The sequence below is a fragment of the Penaeus chinensis genome, chromosome 24 (assembly GCF_019202785.1).
Source record: "Penaeus chinensis breed Huanghai No. 1 chromosome 24, ASM1920278v2, whole genome shotgun sequence".
NCBI lineage: Eukaryota > Metazoa > Arthropoda > Malacostraca > Decapoda > Penaeidae > Penaeus > Penaeus chinensis.
The window spans coordinates 5,065,498-5,077,997 of NC_061842.1; positions in this window are offsets into that span (position 1 = coordinate 5,065,498).

The window sequence follows — 12,500 nt, forward strand, 5'->3', positions numbered from 1 at the left end:
ATATATATATATATATATATATATATATTCTGCAGTGCTGATTACAGATAAACGATAATCGATTACTGGTAACTATTTTCTAATGACTATAATGTCTTCACCTCAGCTCCCCAACTACCACCGACTCATTTTTAAACTCTCTCTGCTCCTTCACATTACTTTCAGCGTACTGTTGTGCTTAAATCAATATATATATATATATATATATATATATATATATATATATATATATATATATACATATATATATATATATATATATATATATATTTAATCGATTTCTTACTTCTCCCCAAACCAGACATAAAAACTCACTCATTCTATCCATCGTAATTATTACTCATCGAAATTTAACTTTGTAAAAAGGGCTAATGAATCCTATCAATTGATTTTAACAATTCTAAACTTCATAGTCATTATCTTATCACCCTAATATTTCTGTCTTAAGAGTCAGTGACCTAGGTTTTGCTAATGTATGAATTCACCATTCCTAGAATGCAGTAGACTGAATTCCGTCTACTATATCCTTTTTCTGTTATATATATATGCATTATAGATAGCATAACCCTTCCATGTGCATCTTATTACAGTCCTTATGCAATATTTCTCATATTCCCTTACTCAAACTTTAAAAAAATCTTCAGAATACCTAGTTTTCGTATGATGTGATATCTTGAAGTATGATTTAGAAATCAAAAGAGAAAACAGAATTAACTCAAATTAGATGGAGTCGCTGCTCTCACCCTGTCGCACTCAATTACGTAATGTTCTAGGAGTTATGGGCGACAGGTTTTTTCAAGGATAGGATTTCTATGAACTGATATTGATGAAGGTGCTGCTAATATATTTACTCTATATTTTACCGATTAATATTTCACATTTATCATAAAAATGGTTTATACTGTACAGTATATGCCCGAGCCTTGAGACCCCCTAAAAGACTTGATTACTTAGAGCTTTTAATTCCACTAATCCTGCATTTTATATTCGCCTAGTTTGGCATTATTTCTAAATAATACTTTCTGGCCACAGTTTGTATCCTTCCCTTTCTCATTTTTGTTTTTTCGTCATCTGTTTTTTTTATGTTGATTTCCATGATTTCGTAATTCTCACAGCTTACTTATCCACTTATCGACAGTTTAATCTTGCACCTTGATTACCGTTGCAGTAATTTTCTTTAGACGAGGACTGAAACGTCATTGCATGTTGCATAGTATTACATAAAGCAGCAATCCCGAGCACGTGTCCGACCATATCTTTGTTTCTATTTCATCTATAGTCCACAAAATCCGTTGCTTATATATTCCTAGTTATAATAGCTTCTATCTCTCCATAATTACTTTCGGCCTCAGGCATATATCTTTTGCCACAGGACATATTTTGCACACGACTACGTGTTCCTTTATGGCCGGCGACATTCCTGGCCACTATCCAAGAGCTTTACCCAGTCTTAACGTTGTGTTTAACGGTCTTACTAGTCTTCTTTTCCAGAGATTCATCCTAAGTATTCGCTCTGTGTCACACTGCATCATCTTGAACCAATATTCATCACCTATCCTTGTACTACTTCCGAAAAGCAAAATTTTCTACTAATGATCTTTTTCCTCTTCAACCAGTTCCCTCTTTAAAATTGGTCTTATACACTTTAAACACTTACTCTTGTTCTGTACAGATTTCAGCTCTTTCTTTGACCATAGTACGTCCTAACTTTCCATGTTCACTGCACTGCACTTTTCCTCGGTATTACTTTTTATATTCACTATGGTAATCTATATAACTGATATAGTATGGTGTTGTTTATTTCTGGTTTATGTTTCATATATTGCAAGTAATCTGCTGGAAATCATTTTCCCGTTTAATTATCACTGCTCTTAATTCTGAAGTTCCTAACTAACCTGCCTTTTTTACCTACATAAACAATAGATTCTTTCCCTGCTAAATAATCTCCTGTAATCACTACTTATGTTATACAATAGATACAATTTCTCAATATGCTTTTGCGATGATACTATTTCTAATCTCCTAAAATTTGCAACGATCTCTGAAGCAAATCTTATATCGAAAGCCGAACGGTGCAGTCATAAATGTCCGTTTTTACATATCTAGAAGCCTTCTCGCTTTCATGTTCCATTCAATAACTACACATGGGTCTGAATCTCATGAAATCAGACAATGTAGTAGCCAGCTAATTGAGCAAGCTTGAAATTTGTTCTATAATATAATCAAATTCATACGAATGCTCAGATGCAGCCAATTTTTCTTCAGTTTCGTCGTTCCTTTCTTAATAGACTTTATTCCATTGTGTGTGTGTGTGTGTGTGTGTGTATGTGTGTGTGTGTGTGTGTTTGTTTGTACATACACATATATATACACACATATATATATATATATATAGATAGATAGATAGATAGATAGATAGATTGATAGATCAGATAAAGATATGTATATGCATACATGCATATATACATGTATGCATGTATGTGCGCACACACACACACACACACACACACACACACACACACACACACACACACACACACACACACACACACACACACACACACACACACACACACACATATGTATGTATCCATGTATGTATAATTATACGAGTTTGAATGTGTGTGTTGATAAACGAGTGCTTATTTTGTTTGTGTATGTATGTTCGTGTGTGGTTGTCCACATGACCTTAAAAAGCAAAGTATAGGAAATCTTCAAGAAAACTTCTATTCCCTCAAAGAAGCTTAAGCCTTTTTCCCAATCATCTTATTTTGCCTCGACCTCGTCCCTCTCCTTCCCTCGCCTTTGTCTTCGTACATTCTTTGAACCAAGGAAACAATGTCCACTTCCCTTGCCCACCTGTAGGTTGCGTGTTTCGTGCCTGTTCTTTTCATGTTTTCTTATTTCTTCTTCCTTTTCCTTTCAGGCACGCTCCCACAGTGGCATTCCTTTAGGCCTGAGTGTCCCTAGGTTTCCTACAGAATGAAACCTAAGGCAGTTTCACAATTCATGACTTCAACTTCAGCGTTGTTGTTGTCATAAGTCTTTAGAATCCTGGAAGTCACTTTCAGAATATCCCTCTGTTACAGCTGAAGGATATTATTGCACTTTTAACATTTTCTTGCATTTAATTCCACTTTTATCTCTGTCCAATACATTGCATCATATCACTTATGATATAACAAGAACAACAAGAAACGTTTCCATAACGTCTGCAGTAACTTTCACTGTTCGCATTTTGTGTTTTATTTTATTATTTTTCTATTCTTCCCTTCTTCTAAATTTGCTTTTCGCCAGGCTGAGTGAGTCCTGACATAAGGCATTTTCTCAACTAACTTTCTCGAGGGTCTGTAGTAATGTCACCTCATGACCTTTCTCTCATATGCATATTACCAGTCCGTTTTCCTCGTGACTTCTCATGCGTGGGGTAGAAAAGGGGAAATATAGAGAAAGATAGACAGAAAAGAAAGGAGGAGAGGTGAAAGAGAGAGTGAAAAAAAGAAAGGAGGAAGAGGTGAAAGAGAGAGTGAAAAAAGAAGAAAAGAGACAGGTTTTTCCTTGCATATTTAGAGAACTGACCCCTGCCTCAGTGAAACGTTAACCCTCGCTGCCCGTAGAAGGGTTCTCCTCTTCAGGCATCTGAACGTAAAGTAGTTTTAGGAAGATGAAGTTTAAACAGAAGCCGATGTAGACTAATTACTCTGGCGAAATAGAAAAAGATTCCCTTCCCCTTGTCACTTTCACTATATTGTCAAAAATAATCACACGGCCTTTTCCTTGTATTTTTTTCTACTCTTTTTATTTACGCCCCACAGCAGGGTCGACATCAAGCGGTAGAAAGGGAAAGAGGATGACAAAATCTGTAGAAAAAAGTCCTTTATTCTTAAAACGACTTTCCTTTGAGGGAGGTCATTCGAGCTCGCCACACGGTAATATCAGTGGATGGAATAAGCATTTTTCTTAAGGTTCGTGTGTGTGTGTGTGTGTGTGTGTGTGTGTGTGTGTGTGTGTGTGTGTGTGTGTGTGTGTGTGTGTGTGTGTGTGTGTGTGTGTGTGTTCGTTCTCTCTATCTCTCTCTTTCTCTCTCTCTCTCTCTCTCGCTCTCTCTCTCTCTCTCTCTCTCTCTCTCTCTCTCTCTCTCTCTCTCTCTCTCTCTCTCTCTCTCTCTCTCTCTTTCTCCCTCTCTCTCTCTTTCTCTCTCTCTCTCTCTTCATCTTCGTCTGCAACCGCATGCGAGAGACGACCTGGAGAAAAATGAATAAAGGCGTTTGGGAAAACAGGATAGGAGAAAATTCCTCATGTCATGAATCACTTAGGCCAGAGACTGGGAAAGGAAGAGGGGAAAACCGAGGGAATGGAAGAAGAATTTTTTTTTTTAAAATGCGGACTGTGGAGAGGAAATTGAGCATATATATAATATATATATATATATATATATATATATATATATATATATATATATATATATGTATATACAGTTATATAAGATATATATATATATAAACATTCTGGTCTCCTAATTTCAGTAATACTATAGGAAAGCGACTGATGTATCTCTTAAGGTCGAGCATTTCAAAAATTGAAAGAACAAACAGCCCATGTAATTTTTTTACCTCAGTTCGATACCGTGATGACGTTCTTATTTCTTCTTTGTTTATGTATCTTTTTTACTAAATAATTATCTTTCAATCCTAATATGCACCTGAAAAAAAACAGAAAGTTTAGCCAAAAAAAAAAAATGGCACGAAAAAAAGCAAACCACCGTTTTTTTTCAGATAAGAAGGAATGAAATAATGTGTTTGGAAAATATGTTGCAAGCTTTACAGGGTGCTGAAATAGTAGATCGATAAGGCTTTAAAAACAAAAAGGAAACGGAGACGAAAAACAACCCAGCAGAAAGTTTAATAGCCTCGAGAGAGAGGGGGGGGGGGGAGCACAGGAGGGATGGTGATGCCATTTAAAAAAGAAAATTAAAGAGCTGTTCACAACCAATTAAAAAAAAAAAAAAAAAAACTTGTTCAGACTGGAGGACTAAATTGTCTTTTTTTTTTTTTTTTTTTTTTTTGACTGAGACAATGAAGGACCACACAGGGCTAAAAAAATGCTTGCAGGCATAGGAAACAGAAGGGGAGAGAAATTGACTTAAAGAAAAGTCTCATAAGCTTTAAAGGAATACTTGGCAAAGCTTTCGATTTTTCTTCTCTTTTTTATAATGAGGTGAAGCGCAAATGTCCATCCCTAAGAGCAGTTACAAGTACTTGCACGTTGGACAATGAGAAGAGCAGTTTTTAACATGTCACAAAGGCAGGGGAGCAAGTTTCTTAAAATATGTGAAAAAAAAACAAAAAAAAAACTAGCGCTGACTACAAAGAATGCTTTCCATACGTAGTATGTGTGTGTGTATTATGTGTGTGTGTGTGTTTGTGTGTGTATGTGTGTGTGTGTGTGTGTGTGTGTGTGTGTGTGTGTGTGTGTGTGTGTGTGTGTGTGTGTGTGTGTGTGTGTGTGTGTGTGATCCCTTATCTCTCTCTAAAACGAAAAAAAGTGTGGACTGTGAAGAGGAAATTGAGTCCGATGAAAAAAAAGAGTTCTCTCTCTCTCTCTCTCTCTCTCTCTCTCTCTCTCTCTCTCTCTCTCTCTCTCTCTCTCTCTCTCTCTCTCTCTCTCTCTCTCTCTCTCTCTCATGCTTTCTCGTTCCTTCTCCCATCATCTGTACATTTCTCTTTCCTCTCCCTTTCTCTCCCGCGGATTAGAAATCCCGAAGAAGACAGAGAAGGCAAAGTGTACATGGTAGATACGACGTGAACGCAGACCCTCGGGAAAGTGGGACGGGAGCAAACTCCTTCTGTCGTGAATCACTTATTTCGAAGAAGGGGAAGGTTCGAAGAAGAAAGGGGAAGCGAGGGAAAGAAAGGAGATAAGAAGCGAGGGAAAAAGTGGAGCACAGAAACAAGCGTTACAAACAAGAAGAGGAATAAAGGAAAGTTGAATCGTGTATGGTTGTGGAGTATTTGGGACGAATAGGCAAGAAGAGAGAACTTACGTTGTTAAAATAAACATTTTTTTTTTTTCTTTTTTGTCGTTTTTAGTGATAATTTAATTCCTATTCAGGAGGAATAACGGTGGAATCAGGATATTTGGAACATAAAGAGTTCACGGAAGTTTTTAAAATACCAAATAAAAAACTGTCATGACGTCACAAGTGTTTGTTTTCATTGTTTCAAAACATATGAGGGTTTAAGGATTTTTTCACAACATATAATTAAAATTAACGAAAACAAGATATAGAGATATATGATTTTTATAAATATACTAAATAGCTTTACAGTTCTCTTAGTGTGTCACTGTAATATTTTTGTCATTATCAACGAAACTATTTTTTATAAGACTAAAACTGCCTCGCTTTTAATTCTCGAAAGAAAAATCGTAGAATGCAGAAGGCCAAAGGGATGCTCGTGTGGGAGCGTTCCTTCAAGGATATTAAAGAAAACGGAACAAGCACGGAACGCAGAACTTGACGGAAGATAAGGGATTTTCAATAGATATTCACAGTGAAAATGGCACTGGCGGCTGTTATCAGAATTGTATTCACACACACACACACACACACACACACACACACACACACACACACACACACACACACATATATATATCGAAGGCTTCTTCAAGTATTCCTATTAAACATTTGAGGCTCATTTTTCAATCCTACTCCTTTTTTTTTTTTTATGTTTTTTAAGTACGCTCCGACGCATGCATTCCTCTTGTGGTACCTCCTGTCTCGCTCAAAAACAAGGCAGTTTAGCTCTCCAGGTTGAACGAGATGTAGTTCAGCTTACATTTCCTGATTTCTTGTAGGGCGCTTTTTAGTTTTCAACAAAGCGTCACCTTTCGGATATATATTTAGTGATTTTTACTTTGTTCCATTCTATGGTGAATCCCTAGAAACTCGCCTTTGTTCTTGTTTTAGTTTCTAAGCATATTTAATCTTTATTTTCGGCATCAAGTACAGCTTACAAATGAGTTTTTAAACACTCCCTTCCTTTTCTTCTTTCTATTAAATAGCTGAAGTTTACGAAATGATCCAATGCTTTCTGCTCTCCGAATATTCTTTACCATTTTTGTCTAATGTCAGTGCGTATGCTTATATTAAGAGAATAAGGGACTTTCTAGATATGATATTTTTTTCTTCCTCGCTTCCTAGATGCATTTTTATACCAACCCAACAGATGACAAGATATCACTAAAATTAGGAGAAATAAATCCTATCCATTACGAATAAAACCACTCTTGTATCCGACTCAATTCCCCCTCCATAATCTACATTTTTCCTCCTTTCTTTCTTTCTCTTTTCATTCCCTCGATTCTCCCCTCTTGTAACTTTCCCCGCTCTGGCCTAAGTGATTCATGACATGATAAATTTTTTCCTGTCCTATTTTCCCAAGCGTCTTTATTCATGTCTCTGTATGTCGTATGCACATGTACCTGCTCCAAATTTCATGTGACTTTTCATCCACAGAAGAGAGAGGGAAAGTAGAGAGAGAGAGAAAGGGGTTGTTCGAGAGGGAGGGAAGATAAGATAGACTAACAGAGAGAGAGAGAGAGAGAGAGAGAGAGAGAGAGAGAGAGAGAGAGAGAGAGAGAGAGAGAGAGAGAGAGAGAGAGAGAGAAAGAGGCAGACAGACAGAGATAGAGAAGTGAGAATGAGAGAAAAAAAATTATACATATGTAGAAAGCGTCTTTATTCATGTCTCTGTATGTCGTATGCACATGTACCTGCTCCAAATTTCATGTGACTTTTCATCCACAGAAGAGAGAGGGAAAGTAGAGAGAGAGCGAGAGAGAAAGGGGTTGTTCGAGAGGGAGGGAAGATAAGATGGACAAACAAAGAGAGAGAGAGAGAGAGAGAGAGAGAGAGAGAGAGAGAGAGAGAGAGAGAGAGAGAGAGAGAGAGAGAGAAAGAGGCAGACAGACAGAGATAGAGAAGTGAGAATGAGAGAGAAAAAAATTGACATGTAGAAAGAGACTATGTGAGGATGTTAGGCTACTTTATGTGACAAAACGTATCTCATTGCCTTCGTGGCATCTTAACACACGCTGCTCGTACAAGGATTTTTTTTCTGTATTCAGTCGAAAATGCATATAGACCCTGGAATTCAAGAAGAAGTACGTATAGGGTAATATTTCTCGCGCTTCAGTTGACTATGATTAGGCAAATACTCTGAGGAACTGCCACTTAAAATAGAAGTAAGTATGGAGAAACTTATTTGTTTCTACCTATTCTCTTTCATCAGAAGACACAGAAACCATAAATAGAAGTCTTTTCCCCTTCTCCGCGAGCCAGTCTTCCAGGAGAGTCAAAGTCGGCAGAAACAGAAAAGGTAAGCTGGGAAATCATTGTTCAGGATAAACTTTGTGGATCGAAGTCCAATTGACGGAGATCATCCGAAGTCGTGTTTTTAAATTCATGAACGTTTTATGAATTTACCGAACATATGAGCGAAAAGTTTGCACTGGACATGTAACCCTGAGCTATTCTGTCATACTTACATACACCAATTCACACACATATTTTTTTCGTAGGGGCAGTTATAATCATCCCACACTCTTGTAATTTCCATGTTATTACTATATGTCCAATAAGATAACACACCATTTGTTGTTATTCTAGGTTGAAAGACATGGCTGTACGTGAAACTTAAGCGAACCCTACTAAACCACGCTGGTCACAGCTGACTTTTTTGCAGAATGCAGTCGGGGCGGGAGGACGAGCACTTTAGAAGCGTGATACGTTGAAAAACTGGATTAACTTGCATGTTTCTTGGCACAAAATGTTTAAGAGCGGCAGAGAGTCCGTCTCTTCCAACCTGGAATAACAAAAATTAGTGAGTTATCTCATTAGACATATGGTAATGACATGAAAATTACAGGAGTGTGGGATGATTTTTAACTGCTCCTACGAAAAAAATCTCAAAACTTAATGAAGGTATCTCGTATGTATATAAATGTATACATATATTTATATACATATACATATATGTGTGTGTGTGTGTGTGTGTGTGTGTGTGTGTGTGTGTGTGTGTATGTGTGTATGTATATATATATGGAGAGAGAGAGAGAGAGAGAGAGAGAGAGAGAGAGAGAGAGAGAGAGAGAGAGAGAGAAAGAGAAGGAGAGAGAGAGGGACAGACAGACAGAGACAGAAAGAAGGAGAGAGAGAGAAAGACATTAATATAGATATGAATAAATACATAATATATATAGATATAATACTATACATATATAGATATATATTTATGGCCAAACACACACACACACACAAACACACACACACACACACACACACACACACACACACACACACACACACACACACACACACACACACACACACACACACATAACACACACACACACATTATATACTAAATTTCCCAAACGCTTGTAAGATAACTAATATCGCCCTCTGTATAACAACTAACTAGAAAGGTGAAACCGTCTGATAAGGTCAGGATTAATTGATAGCCGGGATATAACCCATATTAGGTTACTAAATCAAAGAAGCGCTGAAGTAATCATTCAGCTCTTTTCTTTACGTGAGTATTTCTAATGTTATTTCAATACGGTGTATCAGTGGGGTGTGGATGTCGATCAGCGTCCATATCGCTGAAAGAGTTAATTTGTACACAAGGCCAATGCTAAGATACGCCCAAAATATACCTTGTTGCCCTATTAGATGGTATTAAATGGTGGTATTAAACCAAAACCTGCTATTAACCTCAAGACCTGAAACTGAAAGTATTAATAACAGTTATCTGGTATAAATTAGTAGGATCTAAAATACTAAATAAAGGAAATACTAAACTAACCATGTATTTTTATTTCTAAATAAAATCAAACATTCCAGTTAAAAAAAAAAAAAAAAAAAAAAAAATCTTGCTTCTCAATATAACAAGGATATAAAAACTTTATATATTTAAGCAACCAGGTACACGATGAGGGGGAATCGGCAAAAATTACCCTCAAACTGCGACTGACAATGCTGGTGATATGTTCCAGCATAGATTTTCCCTATATTTCGATAAGCCAGGAGAAAGAATCCACACACGGTGTACACCCTTCTTTTTAAAGAAACCTTCGCTTATTGACATTAAGTCTTCATAAATGTTTTCAATCTTAGGGGGTTGAGAATATAATCTTCGTAGATTATCATTAGATTACTGTTGTTTAACGACCTGTACTTACTCTGCAAATGGCTGGTCATGAAAAATATTTTGCTATTTTCACTTCTTTTTACCGGTAAGTGTATCTTCTTTGTCCAGTCTATTTAATTTCCTTCATCATCAGATCTGATGACAAGTAATATGGATCTTATGATAGTATAACTAAAGTAAAGAAAATATATGCTCTGAATATATTTCAACTTAATTAAATACAACTTATTGTTGCAGTAATGGAGTTTCTTTTTGACCTGGACAGTCATCTGCAAACAAGAAGACATCAGTTTTCCTCCTTTTTCTACATGGTCCGTTTTAAATACATCTTTAGGCATTTATCAATTTCCGATGCAACCCTTTTGCCAAGTCTTTCATGCCAGATATAACAATGGCACAGTCGACTCTAGAGTTTATGCCCTGTTAAGTTATAGTTTGCTAACCTTCTTTTATGGATTAACTGCATGTCGTTTGTCTGAGGATGGATAAAACTTGTAAGTCAAATGTTGCTACAGTAATATTATCATTGGTGTTATTTTTTTGCTTTGTCTTTTATCATTCGCATGGCTTCCTTCTCCTTTGTGTGTATTTTTTGGGGGTTGTAGTATAACATGTTCTGTGTGCTGAATACATTACAGAAAGTACTGTATAATGCAGATGTGTCTTTATGCTCCTCCTTAAACAGATCAAACATTTTCTGCATGTTAAGGCCTGGATGCAAGTAGCCCCTCTTGTAATCTTTACGAATGCTATTCTATTCTTAGAAGCTTATTTATGTGATTCAGAATAGCTTCTCCTCTATGATTATCTTCCATCACTTTTTTTCCCTCCCCCCCTCTACTTTCTTGCTCAACAGTAACAGCCGCCACCAGTTTACTCAAAACTGTACATTTTATTTCTGATGTGATAAGAACATGACTATGCATAAAGGTTGCCATCCCTTGGTAGGTGGTGCGAACATAAATAATTGTTTAACACTTTCTTTTCCGCATATCGAACTATATATTCACTCTAAAGTTGGAGACTACCAGTGTTATAAAAAGTGTGCTTAATTTCCTTTCTCTCATTTTCTGAAAACTCGAACAATACTCTTCCCATTTTGGCATATTCAGTGCTTCTACATCAAGGATTTAGAATATTCATAACCTTTGGCTCTACTTTCGTGCACCTTCTTCCTCATGTTTTCATGCCTTTGGGCAATGTGAGGTTGTTCTCTTTCCTCTTGTTTTTTACCTTTCCACAACAAAGTCTTCAGTTACAATATATTGCCCTGGAGGTAAATTCACTGGCCTAGGACTAGCAAAATATTATTTTTTGAATCCGTATCTTTATTCATTTTCATTTTCACATGGCCCCATGTTTTGAAAATTAATATAGCATAGAATTGATAGCAGACGTGGCATAAACTAAAGATATCACCCAGACAGTTTGGAATGCCGCAGTCTTAGACAAGAGATTCTGATATGTAAGAAGGATTTTTGCCAATGTCGTATACGGTGATTCACTAGATCTGCTTTTGTCACTATCACAACTTTTATCATCCGAAAGCAAAGAGTAAAGGGAAATATTATACCTTTTTTTTTTGTCTTTCTTTTTTCTCACTTCTTCGGCTTCTGTTTTTTTTCTGTTTTTTTTTTTCTTTACTCTCCTTCGGCTTTTGTTTCTTCTCTTCTTCTGTACTCTTCTTCAGCGTCCATTTCTTCTGACCCTCTTTTTCATTCTCCTGCTTCTGTTTCTTCTGTTCCTATCTTTATTCTGCGATTTCTGCTCCTTGTGATCCTGTTCTATACTCTCCTTCAACTTATTCTCCTTCGGGTTCTGTTTCTTCTATTTCACTTCTTTATTCTCCTTCGGCTCTTGTTTCGTCTCTTCGATAATATCAGCAAGGAAAAGCTGACGACGCTGCTGCATGCTCCGTTTGTTTTGAAAGGATATGGACACCGATATCTATGATCAATTTTCTTCACAAGAAAAAATGGGGTACGAGTAACTGAAATGAAAATAGATGCCTACTGATTACGAGGTGTTGGCTATCCCGTGTCTAATCGAAAGAGCGGGACTCGACATCCGTCTGTTGGTCTTGTTGATCTTATTTTGAGATAAAGCCTTCGGGTTAACTGTCTCGAAAACTAGGGCTCATAGCGTTACGTCACTGAAACGCATGTGTAGATGACACCACAGGGGTTCCCGCGGTACCAATATCTCAATTTCGTCAATTCGTTTAGAATAGCGGCGATATATATAAATGTGTGTGTGTGTGTGTGTGTGTGTGTGTGTGTGCGTGTG